This window comes from Sardina pilchardus, chromosome 21, assembly GCF_963854185.1.
Source record: "Sardina pilchardus chromosome 21, fSarPil1.1, whole genome shotgun sequence".
Lineage (NCBI taxonomy): Eukaryota > Metazoa > Chordata > Actinopteri > Clupeiformes > Clupeidae > Sardina > Sardina pilchardus.
The window spans coordinates 26620415-26643719 of NC_085014.1; the positions used below are offsets into that span (position 1 = coordinate 26620415).

At 38.0% G+C, this 23305-nt stretch overlaps 1 protein-coding gene and 1 long non-coding RNA gene across 3 annotated transcripts in view; one reads left to right on the top strand and one right to left on the bottom strand.

The window, feature by feature from the left end:
• The window catches only part of LOC134068630 (hydroperoxide isomerase ALOXE3-like), an 87523-nt gene that overhangs the window by 56486 nt on the left and 7732 nt on the right, over positions 1-23305 (top strand). The gene's annotated exons all lie outside the window — the stretch shown is intronic.
• LOC134069210 (uncharacterized) lies at positions 18802-21471 on the bottom strand. Of its 2 annotated transcripts, none has more exons than XR_009936787.1 (5): positions 21370-21471; positions 20697-20781; positions 20366-20447; positions 19946-20020; positions 18802-18933 (listed from the first exon to the last, which is right to left on the bottom strand). It is a non-coding gene; the product is annotated as an uncharacterized LOC134069210 (long non-coding RNA). The 2 variants fall into 2 exon arrangements; XR_009936788.1 differs by having other exon boundaries at positions 20680-20781.

The window sequence follows — 23305 nt, forward strand, 5'->3', positions numbered from 1 at the left end:
AATTAATTCAACTATTTAAACTACTCAACTAAACTACTCAACTTTTTAACTGTTTGGCTATTCCAACTGTCCGTTTTCATCAACTATGACTCCCTCCAACTGTTTCTACTGCCTGAAACTAAATTCACTATTAATTAATTAAACTATTTAAACTACTCAACTAAACTACTCAACTATTTAACTGTTTGGCTATTCCAACTGTCAGTTTGGATCAACGAAGACTCCTTCCAACTGTTTCTACTGCCTGAAACTGTTTCAAAATAAAAGTCCTCACTAAAATAATTCACTATTAATTAAGTCAACTGTTTAAACTGCTCAACTATTAACTGCTCAACTATTAAGTGTTTGGCTATTCCAACTGTCAGTTTGCATCAACTATGACTCCCTCCAACTGTTTCTACTGCCTGAAACTGTTTCAAAATAAAAGTCCTCACTCAAATATTTCACTATTAATTAATTCAACTATTTAAACTATTCAACTATTTAACTGTTCAGCCATTCTAACTGTCAGTTGTCATCAACTATGACTCCCTCCAACTGTTTCTACTGCCTGAAACTGTTTCTTAATGAAAGTCCTTACTACAATTATTCACAATTAAAGAATTAAACATTTAAACTGCTCAATTAATCAACTGTTCAGCCATTTTAACTGCCAGTTGTCTTATGACTCCCACCACCTATTTCCTCTGCCCACAACTGTTTCAAAATAAGTCATTAGTGTCATAATTCCATATTAAATAATGTAACTATTTAAACTATGCAACAATTTAACTCTTTAGCCATTCCGAATTACAGTTGTCATCAGCTATGTATCCCACCAACAGTTTCCTCTGCCCAGAACTGTTTCAAAATAAAAGTCCTCAAACAATAATTCTCTATTAAATAGCTCAACTATTTGAACTACTCAACTGTTTAACTTTTTGCTCATTCCAACTGTTAATTGTCATCAACTATGACTCCCCTCAACCTTTTCTCTACTTTACCTCTATCTTTGTCACAATTTTCATGCACTCGTAATTCCCTGGAATTGCTTTCTCTAGTTCCTTGGAATTGCATTTCTAGTTCTTCTTCTAACGCACGCAATTCAGCTTTAACCGCTTCACGTAGAAACTCCATTCAAACTATGTCGCGTAGGTCTTACTTACGCGATGTGGGCAAAGTATTTTTCAACTTTGTAACTTTTATACTTTTTAAACTATTAGTTAAAAACTATTACAATTTCCCCCATAGACTTAACATTGCTCATTATGACATCACGGCAGCAATTAGAATCTTACGCCAGGTGGCCGGCCACCTGGGCACCAACTGTCAGTTTCTCTGGCTTTAAGCATACAGTCTCTCAGAAGACTACATATCCTGTTAACTGTTTCCTCTGTCCACAACTGTTTCAAAATAAAAGTCCTCACTGCAATAATACACTTTTAAATCATTTAACCATTGAAACTACTCAACTATTGAACTGTTCAACCATTCCAACTGTCAGTTATCATCCACTATGCCTCCAGTCAACTACATGAAACCTCCATGTACCTAGCAACCAACATAGCAACCATTAAAATTAAGTGTTTATGACCGTTTCCATAGCAACCAACATGATTATACTGCAGTAACTTCTTGTTTCTTGATAGTGGCCACCATGGATACCCTAGCAACAAATGTTTCAAAATAAAAGTCCTCACTAGCAAGTTAGCTAGTTAGCATGGTTAGCATAGTTAGCATTGTTAGCATAGGTAGCATTTTTAGCATAACTGCAAAAAATCATCAACTAAGTTAGCTAATCAACCTGGTTAGCATTATTAGCAAATTTAGCATTGTTAGCATAGTTAGCATTTTTAGCATTACTGCTAGAAATCATCGGTTAAGTTAGCTAATCAACCTGGTTAGCATTGCTAGCATAATTAGCATTTTTAGCGTAACTGCTAGAAATCATTACCTAAGTTAGCTAATCAACATTTTAACATGAATAGAAATCATTAGTTAAGTTAGAGCTGGAATGTTTCATCTTTAAACTGTCTACCTTCACACTATCAACTCTCTGTAAACTATGCAACCACCATGTTTACCCTAGCTACACCTTAGTAACCATATCTACATTATCTATCTATTTTTGCATTTTCATGCACTGGTAATTCCTTGGAATTGCATTTCTAGTTCTTCTTCTAACGCACGCAATTCAGCTTGAACCGTTTAACGTAGAAACTTCATTCAAACTGTGTTACGAAGGTCTTGCTTAGGACATCAGCGCAATGTATTTTTTAACTTTGTAACTTTTATACTTTTTAAACTATAAATTAAAAACTATTAACAATTTCCCCATAGACTTAACATTGCTCATTATGACATCACGGCAGCAATTAGAATGTTACCCCAGCTGGTCAGCCACCTGGGCACCAACTGTCAGTTTCTCTCAGGCTCCTCTCTGAAGACTACATATTCTGTTCCCCTGTATCCTCTGCGCACAACAGTATCAAAATAAGTCCTCCTAATTCCATCCAACTTTATATCCATTCATCTTCTTCAAACCATTCACTCATCCACCCATTCTAAACAGTCTGCATATCAACAACATCAATTAGACGCTCTACATTGAACTTTTAAACAATCTACTCTGTCTCAGGCTGGCTCTCTTAAGACTAGCCAGTTAAATTGATTACACCTGTATCTGTATCCACTACTCTCAGTAGAGAGCTGTGTCTCTCCATTCTACAAGAATATAAGGCACATTCCATCTAACATTCTATCCATTCATCTTCTTCAGACCATTCACTCATCCACCCATTAAACTGTCTATCAACATCTATTAAACAATCTGTCTATCAACATCCATTAAACTCTCTGTCTATCAACATTAATTAGACTATCTACATTCAACTTTTAAATTATTTACTCTGTCTCAGGCTTTAAGAGTACTCTGGCTCTCGTAAGACTAGCCAGTTAAATTGATTACACCTGTGTCAACTACTCTCAGAGAGCTGTATCAGTGTCTCTCTAAACAAGAATATAAGGCACATTCCATCCAACATTCTATCCATTCATCTTCTTCAGACCATTCACTCATCCACCCATTAAACTGTCAATCAATATCTATTAAACAATCTGCCTATCAACATCCATTAAACATCCTGTCTATCAACATTAATTAGACTATCTACATACAACTTTTAAAGTACAGTGCCTATAGAAAGTCGTCATACCCTTTTGAAATAGTTACTTTTTTTGTCTTACAGCCTGAAATCAAAACCCATTTTAAAAAAAATCTTTTCCAGTTTTATTAACAAATTTAGCTGTACAACATCAAAATAATGGAAAAAAAGTAAACAGTTCTGAAAATTAATAAAAAATGAAAAACTAGAATAACAGGGTTGGAAAAGTCATCATACCCCTGACTAAATACTTTGTAAAACTTCCTTTTTCTTTCATTACAGCCATCAATCTGTTTGGACATGTCTCTATTATAGCTTTGCACACCTAGATAGGGGAATATTTGCCCAATTTTCCGTACAGAAATGTTAAAATTTAGTCAAATTCTGTAGGGAATGGCGATGGACTGCTCTCTTCAAGTCAATCCACATATTTTCTATAGGATTTAAGTCAGGGCTCTGACTTTGCCACTCAAGGATATTCACCATCCTATCCTTAAGCCACTGCTTTGTTCTTTTGGCAGTATGTTTAGGATTATTGTCGTGTTGGAAGGCGAATGACCTCCCCATCCTCAGCTGTCTAGGAGAGGGACGCAGGTTTTCCTTAAGAATGTGGGTGTACTTGGCAGCATCCATTTTCCCTTCTATCCTGACCAATTGCCCAGTTCCCGCTGAAAAGAAACATCCCCACAACATAATGTTGCCCCCACCATGCTTCACACTAGGTATGGTGTGTTTTGGGTGGTGTACTGTGTTGGTTTTCGCCAAACATTGCGCTTGGAGTTCAGTGCAAAAAACACATCTGGAATATTCTGCTACCATGTGGGAAAAGCTTATATGGTCAGATGAGACTAAGATCGAACTTTTTGGAGACTAAGATTGAAGTTTTTGGACTGAGCTCCAGGCGCTAAACAAACACAGTATACACACCCAAACACACCCAAAACACACCATACCTACTTTGAAGCATGGTGGGGGCAACATTATGTTTTGGGGATGTTTCTCTTCAGCGGGGACTGGGCAATTGGTCAGGATAGAAGGGAAAATGGATGCTGCCAAGTACACCAAAATTCTTGAGGAAAACTTGCGTCCCTCTCCTAAACAGCTGAGGATGGGGAGGTCATTCGCCTTCCAACACGACAAAAATCCTAAACATACTGCCAAAAGAACAAAGCAGTGGCTTAAGGATAGGATGGTGAATATCCTTGAGTGGCAAAGTCAGAGCCCTGACTTAAATCCTATAGAAAATATGTGGATTGACTTGAAGAGAGCAGTCCATCGCCATTCCCTACAGAATTTGACGAAATTTTAACATTTCTGCACGGAAAATTGGGCAAAAATTCCCCTATCTAGGTGTGCAAAGCTGTAATAGAGACATATCCAAACAGATTGATGGCTGTAATGAAAGGAAAAGGAAGCTTTACAAAGTATTAAGTCAGGGGTATGATGACTTTTTCAACCCTGTTATTCTAGTTTTTAATTTTTTATTAATTTTCAGAACTGTTGACTTTTTTTTCATTATTTTGATGTTGTACAGCTACATTTGTAAATAAAACTGGAAAAGATTTTTTTAAAAATGGGTTTTGATTTCAGGCTGTAAGACAAAAAAAAATAACTATTTCAAAAGGGTATGATAACTTTCTATAGGCACTGTATTTACTGTGCCCTCTCAAGCAGCGTTTATATGTCCTCCCTCGCTCCTCGATCCTCAATGATCTACATAAAGAAAGATAGAAGAAGGGCTAGACTATCCCATTGTTGCCGCTCCATCATTCTTTATGTAGATCAGTGAGGAGCGAGAGAGGACGCGTAAACGCTATGAGAGGCACCTTCTGTCTCAGGCTTTAAGTATACAATCTCATTAAGACTACAGATCCTGTTTCACTACTTCCTCTGTCCACAACTGTTTCAAAATAAAGGTTCTCACTGCAATAATACACTATTAAACCATTTAACCATTGAAACTACTCAACTATTGAACTGTTCAACCATTCCAACTGTCAGTTATCATCCACTATGCCTCCAGTCAACTACATGAAACCTCCATGTACCTAGCAACCAACAGAGCAACCATTAAAATTAAGTGTTTATGACTGTTTCCATAGCAACCAACATGATTATACTGCAGTAACTTCTTGTTTCCTGATAGTGGCCACTATGGATACCCTAGCAACAAATGTTTCAAAATAAAAGTCCTCACTAGCAAGTTAGCTAGTTAGCATGGTTAACATAGTTAGCATTGATAGCATTTTTAACATAACTGCAAAAAATCATCAACTAAGTTAGCTAATCAACCTGGTTAGCATTGTTAGCAAATGTAGCATTGTTAGCATAGTTAGCATTTTTAGCATTACTGCTAGAAATCATCGTTTAAGTTAGCTAATCAACCTGGTTAGCATTGTTAGTAAAGTTAGCATTGCTAGCATAATTAGCATTTTTAGCGTAACTGCTAGAAATCATTAGCTAAGTTAGCTAATCAACATTTTAACATGAATAGAAATCATTAGTTAAGTTAGAACTGGAATGTTTCATCTTTAAACTGTCTACCTTCACACTATCAACTCTCTGTAAACTATGCAACCACCATGTTTACCCTAGCTACACCTTAGTAACCATATCTACATTATCTATCTATTTTTGCATTTTCATGCACTGGTAATTCCTTGGAATTGCATTTCTAGTTCTTCTTCTAACGCACGCAATTCAGCTTCAACCGCTTCACGTAGAAACTCCATTCAAACTATGTCGCGTAGGTCTTACTTACGCGATGTGGGCAAAGTATTTTTCAACTTTGTAACTTTTATACTTTTTAAACTATTAGTTAAAAACTATTACAATTTCCCCCATAGACTTAACATTGCTCATTATGACATCACGGCAGCAATTAGAATCTTACTCCAGCTGGTCAGCCACCTGGGCACCAACTGTCAGTTTCTCTCAGGCAATCTCTCTGAAGACTACATATTCTGTTCCCCTGTATCCTCTGTGCACAACAGTATCAAAATAAGTCCTCCTAATTCCATCCAACTTTATATCCATTCATCTTCTTCAAACCATTCACTCATCCAACCATTCTAAACAGTCTGCCTATCAACATCAATTAGACGTTCTACATTCAACTTTTAAACAATCTACTCTGTCTCAGGCTGGCTCTCTTAAGACTAGCCAGTTAAATTGATTACACCTGTATCTGTATCCACTACTCTCAGTAGAGAGCTGTGTCTCTCCATTCTACAAGAATATAAGGCACATTCCATTCAACATTCTATCCATTCATCTTCTTCAGACCATTCACTCATCCACCCATTCTAAACAGTCTGCCTATCAACATCAATTAGACGTTCTACATTCAACTTTTAAACAATCTACTCTGTCTCAGGCTGGCTCTCTTAAGACTAGCCAGTTAAATTGATTACACCTGTATCTGTATCCACTACTCTCAGTAGAGAGCTGTGTCTCTCCATTCTACAAGAATATAAGGCACATTCCATTCAACATTCTATCCATTCATCTTCTTCAGACCATTCACTCATCCACCCATTAAACTGTCTATCAACATCTATTAAACAATCTGTCTATCAACATCCATTAAACTCTCTGTCTATCAACATTAATTAGACTATCTACATTCAACTTTTTAATTATTTACTCTGTCTCAGGCTTTAAGAGTACACTCTGGCTCTCTTAAGACTAGCCAGTTAAATTGATTACACCTGTGTCAACTACTCTCAGAGAGCTGTATCAGTGTCTCTCTTAACAAGAATATAAGGCACATTCCATCCAACCTTCTATCCATTCATCTTCTTCAGACCATTCACTCATCCACCATTAAACTGTCAATCAATATCTATTAAACAATCTGCCTATCAACATCCACTAAACATTCTGTCTATCAACATTAATTAGACTATCTACATACAACTTTTAAAGTATTTACTGTGGGTCCCTCTCAAGCAGCGTTTATATGTCCTCCCTCGCTCCTCGATCCTCAATGATCTACATAAAGAAAGATAGAAGAAGGGCTAGACTATCCCATTGTTGCCGCTCCATCATTCTTTATGTAGATCAGTGAGGAGCGAGAGAGGACGCGTAAACGCTATATGAGAGGCACCTTCTGTCTCAGGCTTTAAGCATACAATCTCATTAAGACTACAGATCCTGTTAACTGTTTCCTCTGTCCACAACTGTTTCAAAATAAAACTCCTCACTGCAATAATACACTATTAAATCATTTGACCATTGAAACTACTCAACTATTTAACTGTTCAACCATTCCAACTGTCAGTTATCATCAACTATGCCTCCAGTCAACTACATGAAACCTCCATGTACCTAGCAACCAACATAGCAACCATTAAAATTACGTGTTTATGACCGTTTCCATAGCAACCAACATGATTATACTGCAGTAACTTCTTGTTTCCTGATAGTGGCCACCATGGATACCCTAGCAACAAATGTTTCAAAATAAAAGTCCTCACTAGCAAGTTAGCTAGTTAGCATAGTTAGCATTGTTAGCATAGTTAGCATTTTTAGCATAACTGCAAAAAATCATCAACTAAGTTAGCTAATCAACCTGGTTAGCATTGTTAGCAAATCTAGCATTGTTAGCATAGTTAGCATTTTTAGCATTACTGCTAGAAATCATCGGTTAAGTTAGCTAATCAACCTGGTTAGCATTGTTAGTAAAGTTAGCATTGCTAACATAATTAGCATTTTTAGCGCAACTGCTAGAAATCATTAGCTAAGTTAGCTAATCAACATTTTAACATGAATAGAAATCATTAGTTAAGTTAGAACTGGAACGTTTCATCTTTAAACTGTCTACCTTCACACCATCAACTCTCTGTAAACTATGCAACCACCATGTTTACCCTAGCTACACCTTAGTAACCATATCAACATTATCTATCTATTTTTGCATTTTCATGCACTGGTAATTCCTTGGAATTGCATTTCTAGTTCTTCTTCTAACGCATTTAATGCAGCTTCAACCGTTTAACGTAGAAACTTCATTCAAACTTTGTAACGTAGGTCTTGCTTAGGACACCCGTGCTATTTATTTTTCAACTTTGTAACTTTTATACTTTTTAAACTATAAATTAAAAACTATTAAAATTTCCCCATAGACTTAACATTGTGATTATGACATCATAATAGGGCAATTAGAATCTTCTGCCAGGTGGCCAGGCCAGCTGCAGCAGCTCTCTCTCTCTCTCAGGCTTTAAGCATACATTCTCTGTGAAGACTACATATACCTGTTAAACTGTTTCCTCTTTCCACAACTGTTTCAAAATAAAAGTCCTCACTGCAATAATACACTATTAAATCATTTAACCATTGAAACTACTCAACTATTGAACTGTTCAACCATTCCAACTGTCAGTTATCATCAACTATGCCTCCAGTCAACTACATGAGACCTCCATGCACCTAGCAACCATCATAGCAACCATCAAAATTAAGCGTTTATGACCGTTTCCATAGCAACCAACATGATTTTACTACAGTAACTTCTTTATTCCTGATAGTGGCAGCCATGGATACCCCATCAACAAATGTTTCAAAATAAAAGTCCTCAGTACCAAGTTAGCTAGTTAGCATGGTTAGCATAGTTAACATTGTTAGCATAGTTAGCATTTTTAGCATAACTGCAAAAAAATCATCAACTAAGTTAGCTAATCAACCTGGTTAGCATTGTTAGCATAGTTAGCATTTTTAGCATTACTGCTAGAAATCATCAGTTAAGTTAGCTAATCAACCTGGTTAGCATTGTTAGTAAAGTTAGCATTGCTAGCATAATTAGCATTTTTAGCGTAACTGCTAGAAATCATTAGCTAAGTTAGCTAATCAACATTTTTACATGAATAGAAATCATTAGTTAAGTTAGAACTGGAATGTTTCATCTTTAAACTGTCTACCTTCACACTATCAACTCTCTGTAAACTATGCAACCACCATGTTTACCCTAGCTACACCTTAGTAACCATATCTACATTATCTATCTATTTTTGCATTTTCATGCACTGGTAATTCCTTGGAATTGCATTTCTAGTTCTTCTTCTAACGCACGCAATTCAGCTTCAACCGCTTAACGTAGAAACTCCATTCAAATTTTGACGCGTAGGTCTTACTTACGCGATGTGGGCTTTGTATTTTTCAACTTTGTAACTTTTATACTTTTTAAACTATTAGTTAAAAACTATTACAATTTCCCCCATAGACTTAACATGGCTCATTATGACATCACGGCAGCAATTAGAATGTTACCCCAGCTGGTCAGCCACCTGGGCACCAACTGTCAGTTTCTCTCAGGCTTTACAATCTCTCTGAAGACTACATATTCTGTTCCCCTGTATCCTCTGCGCACAACAGTATCAAAATAAGTCCTCCTAATTCCATTCAACTTTATATCCATTCATCTTCTTCAAACCATTCACTCATCCACCCATTCTAAACAGTCTGCCTATCAACATCAATTAGACGCTCTACATTCAACTTTTAAACAATCTACTCTGTCTCAGGCTGGCTCTCTTAAGACTAGCCAGTTAAATTGATTACACCTGTATCTGTATCCACTACTCTCAGTAGAGAGCTGTCTCTCCATTCTACAAGAATATAAGGCACATTCCATCCAACATTCTATCCATTCATCTTCTTCAGACCATTCACTCATCCACCCATTAAACTGTCTATCAACATCTATTAAACAATCTGTCTATCAACATCCATTAAACTCTCTGTCTATCAACATTAATTAGACTATCTACATTCAACTTTTAAATTATTTACTCTGTCTCAGGCTTTAAGAGTACTCTGGCTCTCTTAAGACTAGCCAGTTAAATTGATTAAACCTGTGTCAACTACTCTCAGAGAGGTGTATCAGTGTCTCTCTTAACAAGAATATAAGGCACATTTCATCCAACCTTCTATCCATTCATCTTCTTCAGACCATTCACTCATCCACCCATTAAACTGTCAATCAATATCTATTAAACAATCTGCCTATCAACATCCATGAAACATTCTGTCTATCAACATTAATTAGACTATCTACATACAACTTTTAAAGTATTTACTGTGGGTCCCTCTCAAGCAGCGTTTATATGTCCTCCCTCGCTCCTCGATCCTCAATGATCTACATAAAGAAAGATAGAAGAGGGGCTAGACTATCCCATTGTTGCCGCTCCATCATTCTTTATGTAGATCAGTGAGGAGCGAGAGAGGACGCGTAAACGCTATATGAGAGGCACCTTCTGTCTCAGGCTTTAAGCATACAATCTCATTAAGACTACAGATCCTGTTTCACTACGTCCTCTGTCCACAACTGTTTCAAAATAAAGGTCCTCACTGCAATAATACACTATTAAATCATTTAACCATTGAAACTACTCAACTATTGAACTGTTCAACCATTCCAACTGTCAGTTATCATCCACTATGCCTCCAGTCAACTACATGAAACCTCCATGTACCTAGCAACCAACATAGCAACCATTAAAATTAAGTGTTTGTGACCGTTTCCATAGCAACCAACATGATTATACTGCAGTAACTTCTTGTTTCCTGATAGTGGCCACCATGGATACCCTAGCAAAAAAATTTTTCAAAATAAAAGTCCTCACTAGCAAGTTAGCTAGTTAACATGGTTAGCATAGTTAGCATTGTTAGCATAGTTAGCATTTTTAGTATAACTGCAAAAAATCATCAACTAAGTTAGCTAATCAACCTGGTTAGCATTGTTAGCAAATTTAGCATTGTTAGCATAGTTAGCATTTTTAACATTACTGCTAGAAATCATCGGTTAAGTTAGCTAATCAACCTGGTTAGCATTGTTAGTAAAGTTAGCATTGCTAGCATAATAAGCATTTTTAGCGTAACTGCTAGAAATCATTAGCTAAGTTAGCTAATCAACATTTTAACATGAATAGAAATCATTAGTTAAGTTAGAACTGGAACGTTTCATCTTTAAAACGTCTACCTTCACACTATCAACTCTCTGTAAACTATGCAACCACCATGTTTACCCTAGCTACACCTTAGTAACCATATCTACATTATCTATCTATTTTTGCATTTTCATGCACTGGTAATTCCTTGGAATTGCATTTCTAGTTTTAAATGTGCTGCCATATGAATGCAAGTGCCATATAGCATTTTTTTCTGCAAACAGATCTGCAAATCAGCATTTTGTTTGTACAGTAGCAGTTCAATAAATGATTTAGAGTAAATCTCAACTTAAGCAATGTAATCAAAACAAAGACAAATTTAAAGCTTATTGTACGCACACTTTTTTGGTAAAGCCTTTAACATTGCGTGTAGTCAGATATTTCCATAATAGGCTACTTGTTGTAATAAGCCTAGCCTGGTATAATGTCAAAATATTTTTTTATTTAGGCCTATAGGTCATTAACTAAATGCATAACATGGGTCACAAGTTACCCGGACGAGTTTATTTTTTCTGTAACTCAGCTATAACTTATATTCATGACCCAGCACTCCATGAATTCCTCAATTAACTTGTTTTTGTTCATTACAAGACTAAATATATATTTTTTCTCTTTTTAAGTAAAAACACTTTTTCTGTCACTACCCCTCTAATGCATAACATGGGTCACAAGTGACCCGCATTCATTTTCTATGGAGTTTTGTTGAAGAGTTAGGGTTTCTTAGCTATTTTTAAAGGTATACTATGCAACGTTTTTCAGTTAATCAATTCGTTCCATACTGTTATATATGATTAAATTAGTCATTACCGGTCGAACGGTGTTTTTTTGGCCGCTCTAGTGGTCTCTAGCGGTAAAACCACACTTGCAACTTCAGGAGACACCGGGCACGCACCCATGCTCTACTCCAGGAAGTGTCATGTAAAGTCTCATGAAAAGGCACGGCAGACTGACCGATTGAGGAGTTTTGTCAAATATACACGCTAAAACTGTAGGGGAAGCTCTGAAGAGAAATATCCAAGCATAAAACGAGCGAAAATGAAAAGTGAAAGCGAAACCGGCGATGAAATCGCCAATCCTGCATAGTATACCTTTAATAAAATAATTTAATTTGTCATCTAATCTTCCAGGTTTCCATCACTTACTTAGTTTCTTCCAAACATGAATTGTTATTTTCATTAATTGATGGATACTCCTTGAATTCTAACTCTTTTTATTTGCCTAAATTACATTTGAACACATGGGTCACAAATGACCCGCATTCATTTCCTATGTAAAATTAGCCTATAATCAGAATTTCTTTGCAGTACTCTTTGAAATCTGTGTAATTAGTCATTTAATATTCAAATTTACCATTACAAATTCAGATTTGAATAAACAGCAATAATTAGGTTCACTCCTCTATGACTACTCTATGAATGTGACTCTATGAAGTTTAGTGAAACAATACAATGATTGAACACATGGGTCAGAAATGACCTGTGTGTGCGCAAGGTGTGATTGTGTAAGATAATGAATATTATGAGAACAATTTTAATACAAACAACAAATTCTAATATTTCTAATACTAATCTGATTAGAAATAGTTGTTATAGGCCCCAGCCGTGGCGCGACTGGTTGAGGCACCTGCACCACACTCCGGCGACCCGGGTTTGATTCCTGTCCCGTGGTCCTTTCCAGATCCCACCCCAATTCTCTCTCCCGCTCACTTCCTGTCATACTCTACTGTCCTGTCCAATCGGTCTCTGTCAGTTACGTTATTATTTTCATTGTGACGTCTACGAGCCGCCATTTGTAATGTACTACTTGATGGAACGATACACTGTGACAGTGGGCGGCAACTCTGAGGCAAAGTGAAGTAGCGAAATTAGTAGCCAATTAGCCTATCTGCTATCTTTCATATATCTAGCGAAAAAAAATGGATAAGAACAGACAGCGTGAGAGGATACCATATAGAGACAAGCTCAGCAAAGATGCCAAAGACCGTTATTGCGAAAAATTGTTTTCTATTAATAACATCGACCCATACGATCTGACAGAAAAAGCTGGAGCACCGATCCTGTATTGCTACCTCCAACATCTTACTTGGATATTACTAACTACCTCATCCACGGCATTAGTGCTTACACTTACGAGCAGTTTCGTAACTATAAATCTCTTGAAGCCCACGGACATTTCACCAATGGTTGGGTACAGGATTTGTTGACATTTCGACCAAAGGACTGTGACAACGCCATTGTATCCACTAAGGTAAGCTGGTTTTCAACATTTTCAACTGTTTTACAAGGCTGATGTAGCCTATCCTAAATAGACCAAGGTTACTTAAGACGGGAGGGATCAGCTTTTGGGATCGGGGAGGGGCCAACAATAACATCCATATGGTGCGGTATTTTTTTGTTTGTTTGTGTAGGTGCGTCATGTGCCTGTTTTGATTAGTCTAGTGGCAGCAATATGGGTTACACGCACTACGATGCACCGCAGGCCGGGGAATAGGCGAGGCCTATAACGTATCTGCTACATATATTCAACTTGTCATATAAACAGACATTAATTACCACTTAGTCAATAAAGTCAATAAATAGCCTAGTATTTATAGGAAATAAATACATACACATAAATGCAAAACGTGCAATACATTGTTAAAGTGCAAGGTGCAAAAGGAGTCAGTAGCCTACATGCTTAGGTCAACAACATGCATGACTAGGCTATGTATAGTCCATGATTGGATCATGTGGGTAAAGTGTGTGATAGATTAGTTTAAGTTAATGAATCAGTAGATAGATGGATGGATAGATAGATGCCCCACATCAAAGTAACTCATTATTCTATATTTTCTACAGGTCTTACACTCGCAGCGTCTGAATGATACACCACTCAAACCATGGGCCATCATCAACTCATCAGGGGCTATAATCTCAGGCCATTGTACATGCATGGCTGGTATAGCTGAGACATGTACACATGTTGCAGCAATGCTCTTCAAATTGGAGGCAGTGGTGAGATGCAGGGAGATGCCAACAGTGACCGGCCAGCCTGCATACTGGATGATACCAAGCAACATGACAAAGGTGGGTCCAGAGGCAGGACACAGAATAGATTTCACCTCTGCAAAAGCCAAAAGAAAGTAATTTAACAGACTTCTGGATGGGGAGGAGTCGACCATGCCTGCTCTAAGAACGTCATCAAACGCCTCCTGCAAATTCGGTGTTGCTACAGAGGAGCAGTGGATGTCATATCTTGAACAACTTCACAAAGTGTCCCCTAAAGCTGCTGTTCTATCAAATTTTTCCGGTTATTGCGATGCTTTTGCAGACCCTATACAGCCACTCTCAGCACCAACCTCATTGCGCCATCTCCGGGATGAGCAAATGGATGGCACTGAACTGCCCGCCTTGCGTCTACACTGCAAGACCTTAATAGGTAGGGCAGATGTTTCCCTTGATCAGGCCCAATCTGTCGAAAGACAAACCAAGAGGCAGCACCAATCCTCGTCTTGGTATCAGTTTCGCACTGGAAGGATCACTGCGTCAAACATGCATTCGGTCTTTGTGTCTAACTTGGAAAAGCCTGCGTTGTCTACTGTCAAAGCTGTGTGTTACCCAAACAACGGTACTGCCAACCACTGTGCTGCTACTACATGGGGAAGACAAAATGAAGGGAATGCAAGAGCACAGTATAGAATGCAGGCTGAGAATCATCACTGTGGCATGGAAATGAGTGAGTGTGGTTTCATCATAAACCCAAAGTTTCCTCATGTTGGAGCATCACCAGATGGGACTGTTCAATGTATCTGTTGTGGAAGGGGCTGCATTGAGATTAAGTGCCCATACAAGTACCGTGACCACACCGTTGAGGAAGCATGCAACAGTGGTGACACAAACTTCTGTTTGGAAGTAGTGGATGGGGAGCTTCAACTGAAGAAAAGTAGTCCATACTACAAGCAAGTACAGACACAAATGTTTGTCACTGATGTGGATTACTGCGATTTTGTTTTGTGGACTTTGAAAGATTGCGTTGTGCTGCGGATTGCACCTGACCCTCTCCTCTGGAATGCCCTTTTGGAGAAGGCACGGCGATTTTTTGAGCTTGTGTCTCTCCCTGAGCTTGTAACGGGTTACTTTACTTCAACATCCACTGTTGTGCAACATACATAAATACTATATTTCTACTCTATACTTAATATCTTTATTGCTTGATTATATGCACTTTTTTACTATTCAACACTATTTACAGTTTAAAAACTGGCTTACCTTCATTTTGTTACTGTTCAGCACTGATTACAGCACTGATTTGCACTTAAATTGAATTAATTTAATGTTTGTTTACAATTAAACATTGACTTGTGTGAACGGTACTGGGTTCCATACCTCATTCTGTCTAGTAAAGCTTCATAAGGAAAACAGAAGAATAGATTTAAGAATCACCATCACATACTTTATTGTACATACAACACCAAGTCAAATAAATTAGTTTTTAAACAGTATAAGTATAAGTAAATGGAAATTAAAATATGTACAGTAGAAACAAAAGTTACTTAAAAGTTCAATAGGATCCTAAACACACTCACAGAATGTGATCCTTGGAGAAACACAAAGAAAGTCCATTCTAAATTATGGCTGGACATTGGTTATTCAATGCACAACACACAGTAACAATCTTGTCAAGAAATGTGACATCCTCACCTTCACATGGAAGAATCATGTTGATGGGTATAGTTCCTGTTAGGATTGTGTACTTCTGACAAATATTCCCAATGACTCTTTCGACATGAATTCTCAAGTGTGCTATCTTTCTAGTCTCCTCTACATCCCTTGCAGTCAGTTGACAGCGACCTTTTGTGAATGCTGGAAGTTTTACCTCTGCACACAACATACCAACAGTTTCCTGAATGTCAAAGCCTCTGTCAGCCATTACGATATCACCAGGCAGCAAGTTGTTAAGAAACCCACTGTTCTGCGTAATATGTTTATCACTTGTGCGGCCACCCCAGCCTTTTGATAAAAAACAAATTGATCCCTTGGGTGTAATACCAATCAAATATTTCATGGTGTGTGTGTGTTTGTAACTGGAAAACATCTGAGCACGTGCCTTCAGATTGGTTGGTCTTTCTGTGAAAATCTCAAAACAGTCAATTATCACTGCAACTCTGTGTCCAAATGCCTCCACAAACTGGTGTGGCATAACGCTACGCAAAGTGTCCCTGTCAGGCCATACAATGGAACGCTTCAGGTTTGCATACAAGAATGCCACAGTGTCATTGAATGTCCTATATACAGTCTTTGGAGACACACGGAAGAGATGGGCCAGGTGTAGTGCAGGCAGATCCAATCTAAGACGCATGAAAGTTAGCAAAATCATTTGGAAAGGAGTGAGTATTTTTCTCTGGTCTGCCATTAGAGGCACCAAGAAATTGAAAAGAGCCATAAATGTTGCCAAGTTTGGCAGACCTGTATAGTACTTGACTTTATCATCACTACCTCCAAAGAAACTCTCAGACATTCTGTACTCCTCTAATTCACGCCGTAGCTCTCGGTTTTCTCCTAACAAGCGGTTTACTTCGGCAGACCTGATAGCACACAGATGACATTCAGTCTCTGGCACCTCCTCGGTGTTGTCCTGAGTGCCTTCTTCAAGGTGTGCCTGGCCACCTTCCTCAGCCTCTGCTGCGTCCTCCTCAGCCTCTGGTGCGTCCTCTTCAGGGGGGTGATGATGTCCAGCCTCTTCAGTCCTAACTTGCTGCTGTGTGACACTTTTCAGCTGCTCCCGCTTACCTCTCCTCTCAGAGCGTGCTGTGTCTGTGCACGTAGAATCCATGTGGCCCAGATGGAGAGATGGTGCCCAGTCTGGATCAGTCTCCAGCATCTCATATGCAGGCTGACCTGCACAAGCAAGGATGCAAAATATTTCGGACTTAAAAAACGAGTTAACACAAACACACACACACACACACACACACACAATTGCTTTCACGAGGTGCTGGTCACAGGAAAAACTAAAGTGTAAATTAGTTCAATCTCAATCACACATCACATGCCATCAAAACGATGACGAAAAAGGATATAGCCTAAACAACAACGGTTGCTGGCAAAACACCGTGCAGTAACTTATACTGTGTAGGCTAGTCCTGCGTATCACAGACTAGCGCTAGCTACACCACTAAACAAGACCAGACTTTGCGTCCTGTCTGCCGACTGTGCGTTAACGTTGCCAGCTTGCATCCGCAAACCCAGCACAAAGACAATGTAAAGTTAGCTAGTGCATAAAGAATACACAGAAATACCAAAATCAGTGACATTATTTAAGAAATGATATCAATAATATCAACACCGACGAAAGTGGCTGGAGAAACACTGCCAGCAAGATCAGACTTAACGTTAGCGTCCTACTGCCCTGTGTGAAGCTAACGTGAGCATTAACATTGCCAGCTTGCCTAGCAAACATCTAATGTTAACGTAACACGCAATACGTGATTTCAGAATGTTGGTAAACAATGGCCTGAATGGGCCAAAAAATACTTCCGGGTGGCAGAACGCGAGTTGCTTCCATTGATTTACTACTGTAATCGGCTACTGTAAACGTAGTTAAAACATTGTTATTGATCAAGTAGTTAACGAAAACGTGTTGTGGCGACAGTTACATGACCAAAACCTGTTGCATTTAGGGTTGCGCCGCCAGATATTCAGCAAATTCAGTAGGGTTTTTATCGGTTTCCTTCAGAAACAACATATATCCAGCGGAGACTACGGACTAGGTGAGGAGGGTAAGAGGACGTCAACAAAATGAGTGAGAAGATAGCAAGACTTCAGTTTCATGTGTATATCTTGATCAATAATAAAATATATTCATGAAGGCATTTTCAGTGAACCTTTATTTTGACATTATACCATTTGGTCAAGTCAATAAACTGTGTCGATGTATTAGTCTTCAAGTTCATGTTATCTTCCACACTGAAATAGCGTGCTTAACCTTAATGCACATTGTCTGTGTTAGTCTCTCGTACAGCAAGTCATAGCCGTAGCCAATATCTTAAACGATATACCGACTAAGTATATCTTTCTGTTTAGCTGTCACTCGTCAATTTCACCTGTCTAAAGTCAGTAAGGCGCTCATTGTCCTGGCGAGTCTGCTTGCTGTTCAAAAGTGTCAACGTAGGCTAGCAGTAAGTGCAAAATACACAGGGAGAACTGTACAAAAACATCGTTGCAGGCTACCGCTGATGGATGATTGATGTGTGTACCACATTGGTTTCATCGTTACCGCTACCCATACAGAAAAATAACATATTGACATATATGCAGCTTGAATATATTCCAGTATAAGGGCATCTATGTTAAATACATATATTTACATCTATGTTAAATACATATATTTATATCTATGTTAAATACATATATTTACATATATGTATCAATATATGTCAACATATAAGTACATGTTTGAAATTGGCCACTTTCTTATATTTTCTGCATATAATTAAATATATTTAAATATATGGCACTAAAAAGAATGATCACGTGACCCTTCATGAAAATTGTGATCACATGACCTATATATTTCAGACTTATATTTCTCACATATATTCTGATATATTGTTTAAATATAGTTCGTATTCTACTATGGTTTCATGTTTTCTGCATTTATAATTGTTTTCACTATAGTATTTACTTAAAACTAACCATAGTATCATTATAAAGAGGAAGAAACACACAACTCTTCTGTTTTCTTTTGTTGAATTTATTTAAAAATTGCTATTTTTGTTTCTGTACTGACATCACAGTTCTGTAAGTTTGGCATTAATTGCATGGCCCAGCAATCTTGAGGGAGTGCCTGAATCTCTTCTGGGTGGCCTATGGAAAAGACAGAACATATACAAATAGAACATGCAAAATATTAGTGACAACCACGGATGCTAAAGTACAGAATCACAATAATTGGAGAGAAATACAAAGCCAGTTGGAGAGAAAGACATACGTTATGTAAAATAAAATAAATTCATCCATTATAGTCTTGTTTTCTATCATTTACTTATAGCAATACCTTTTTACATTTAAGTTTTGACTTTCTTATAAGTGAAAATCATCTTGCTCTATTGACAAATCTTGCAAGATAATTTAGTTTATCTTACATAAGTGGTATTTCCACAAAACAAGAAACTTCCATTTGCAGGATTCACCAATAGAAGTAGATTTTCACTTATAACAAGGTCAAATAAGTGTACATACAATGCAAAAATGTCTAAAGATGTATTGATATATGCACATAATAGATCAAATAAACACGCAATTGGGAACAAAATGATTCATACCCCTGGAATTATTTATTTAATGTTGATTTTCCCTTAACCAATGTTTGTTCTGACTGAAAACGACATTGCCACATGCCAAAAGGTTGTAAGACCATGTGCTAGAAACATGGAACTTTTTTTACATTTTGATGAAAAATGGCATGTGGCAGTGTCATGTTCAGTCAGAACAAACATATTGGTCAAGAGAAAATCAACATTAAATCGATATTTGCCAAGGGGATGAATAATTTCCTAGTAGTATCCAGGATCCATGACATAACTGCAAGTCAATAAGGCAAAATCATGAGGAAAATCTGCCTGTCTCTATGGGAATTTAACATAGGGGTGTCTTTAAAGGTTGGACTTTTCCTACATTAAGGCATTGAGATCAATTTCTAAAAGATGATTTCAACTTCAGCATGGGAGTCCAAACTTATGCATATGACTGTAGCCTATATGAATATGAATGATGTTCATAACTGTATATTCACTTAAGGTTATCTCACTTCAAAAAAATATTGCATAGAAATACAAAGTGAGTTGGAGAGAAAGACATACAAATATAATAAACTCACCCATTATGGCCTTAACCCTTTAAGGGTCCAGGAACTCCCTTTGCTCCCCCGTCTGCAACTCTTAAGACTTGCCCCCTGAAAAAATTGCACAATCAATTAGATCCTCAAATAGTTTACTACTGAAAAGATCTATGATGGTGAGGTGAAAATGTGAAGCAGTCCACACAGATAGCCTAACATGTTTAAATGAGACAACACAACTAACTCATACACAGGAGAGACATAGAGAACTACACAGATAAAGCATTCAGTATCGTTCTGAATCAACTGTAACGATCTTAATGCACAAGCAGGCCAGGTAACAGTACAATAGTCCAGCTTGGAAATAACCATAATCTGTACAATAAACTGTGTGGAATCTTGTGTCAGATAAGGTCTGATCTTCCTAATGTTGTAAAGGATAAAAACACAAACACTTACACCAGGTTGAGAGCAGCAGCCATAGTAGCAGGTAGTGCCATCAGGACAGACTGACTTTGCTCTGGACAGTTCATAGAGCCCACTACAAAGTCATAACAAACAGACACATGAAAGGAAGGGTTAAACATTTACAAACACAAATACATGCACACACGTATACCAATGCTATATGCAATTATATGTGTGTGTGTGTGTGTGTGTGTGTGTGTGTGTGTGTGTGTGTGTGTGTGTGTGTGTGTGTGTGTGTGTGTGTGTGTGTGTGTGTGTGCGCGCGCGCGCGCGCGCGCGCGTGTGTGTGTCTCTCTAGTCTCTACCTGGTGAGTGAACTCACTTGCAGGCTTGTAATGGGCTTTGGAAGTGACAATATTCCTCTCAGGGTCTCAGGGCAGCAGTCCTCCACACAATTACCACACCGCCTGCAAACAGAAGGAACAGAAGGAGGCTAAAATGAATAAGTTGCAAACACAAAGATCTATAGTTCCTGAAATCAGGGGGTGAGATAACGTATAGCAACACTATGTATATTATGCATCAACACTACATGTATTACCTTTAAATAATGTTAACTACCCATGTCCCATGAAAGTTTGCAACGTAACACTATTATAATAGTAACGTTAACAACTTTCATGTGTCTGTAACTTCAGCCTGCATGGTAACAGCCACTTTAAATGTACTGTTTGATAAGCTACTTGCGCCTGATATTTAATTCAAACTAAAGCTGTACATTCATAACGACATCTCAGACTGAATTATTGCTAGATATATTAACTACCATTCCAGATATTCCTCATAATGAAGTTGGTTACTGTAAACGTTAACATTAACAGCTAACATCGCTAACGTTAGTGATGTTAGCTCGCTAGCTATATGCTAACGAATTATGATTCTAATCTAACACTATCAAATCATAATCACTTATGGTTGAGATTTCATTATGAAAACAATACATTTCTAATAGATTCCCGTTTTCAATTGGCATACGAAAGTACTGTAATTCTTACCTTGAATATGATGATGACGGCAGAGTTTGTACAGCTTACATACAGCAAGCTTCATGACAGAAAAGTGACAGTTGAAGTGACTTGTGGCTGGAGTTGAAAAGTCAGTTAGGGGTGGGGGATGGTAATTGCTGTGTGTGCGCGTGCACTTGAAGCAACCGTTAAAAAATCTATTCAGTGAATATATTCAGCACATAGACTTTCATGTAAGATATTCACATATATGTTAGTGCTGGGTTCCGCATATACTTGCATCTATTCAGTGAATATATTCAGCACATAGACTTTCATGTAAGATATCCACATATATGTTACAGTGCTTGGTTCCACATATACTTGCATATATACAGATTGGTACTATATATGTATTCAATATATTTTAGCCATCTATTTAAACATATGCTGGATGCAGCTGCATATATGTGCATATATTTTTTCCATGGATTTTTCTGTATGGGTAGTAGTTTGAGTGAATGCCTAGCGGAGTAGCGCTAGGCTACAGCGACATATCCATATTTCACCGTCAAAAAAGGTCACTGACATCCGATCCGAGCGACAGAAAACGATAGTGGCCTTTTTAATTGGATGACAGGGAAACAAACCATCCATCATAGCCTAACACATTGCAGTGACTCAATAACTACTCAATGGTAGGCTGGGGCTCCTTTACAAATTACATGACAAAGGTAGGCCTACAGCATTCATCCGGTCTTCTGAGTTTATTCCCTCATCTGTCTGAATTTTCACCACGTCTGTTCTTAAATCAGTTTACCTGTTGGCGATCTGAATCTTGTCCCAACTCAGAAAGAGAAACTGGGCGTCCGACAAAAGTTATCTCAAGACGTTGCATTGCATGCCTGCAGTCAGGACACTCCGATTAGGATCTTATGATGTTGGCTTTCATCGTGTCTGGTTAGGACACATGTAATAATCCTGTCCTGGCTCTCACAGATGACAACAACGTTTCGCAAATAGCTGTGTGACTCCGGGATATTTATTATGTTCATGCATAACGTGCATAATCACCCTCTAGCTTCCCGCTTTCCTGCCTGTTCTGTTTTCTATCCCATAACTCCCCCGTGTTCTTAAAGGTATAGCAGCTATCCCCTTAGTGCTGCAAACATCACAAAGCACCCAGCAACAAGAACATAATTCATTCAAACCATTTACTACGTTTTCTCAACCTCCCAAGCCTGGTTAAATTATATGGAAATGCTTGTTTAATAGTGAGAACGCTTCGCTGTAGCCACCCGGAAGAATTTTTCGTTTAAATTATGGTATTGTGTTGTGACGTCGTAGTAAATTCACGTATACAGAGGCAACAAACATTAGTAAGTGCATAAACAAACAATTAAATCAGTTAAATTACTTGAGAACATCTTACCTTTATGAAAATGCCGGGAACAAACATTCATGAAGGGAGATATCTGGTCGAAAGTGATCCTTTCGCCTCACCGCCGCAACCCAGGCCATCCTGCGCCTTCTTGAAATGTCACCAACTTGTGGTCCTTGGGTCTTTTTCCAGGTGGGAAATTTGAAAAATCTCGATCCATGGTTGATTTTCTCACCTTTTCCGTTGTGAGACTTGTTGTTGCAGCCTAAGAGTGTACCGTCACACCGGTGTGTTTGGAGTGTTGGAAAATTAACATTCTAAAGAATGTCTGGGTTCATTGAATTCAACCAAAGTCTTTTTAAAGCATATATAAGTGTCTCTGATTCAACATAGAATTTTAGAATGTGCGGAATGGAATCTTGTGTTAGAATGTTCAAAACCCACCCTTTTAAAGGTTAACACAACACGACCGAACCATTTTCCTCAACACTACACTACAGACTAAGCTCACGTTAACGCGCCTCTGACAACTAACGGTGCATGTCCATTATTGTGGCGCGTTGACGCTTGCAGACGCCTAGACCCTCTCTTCGTCGCCGCTTGTGG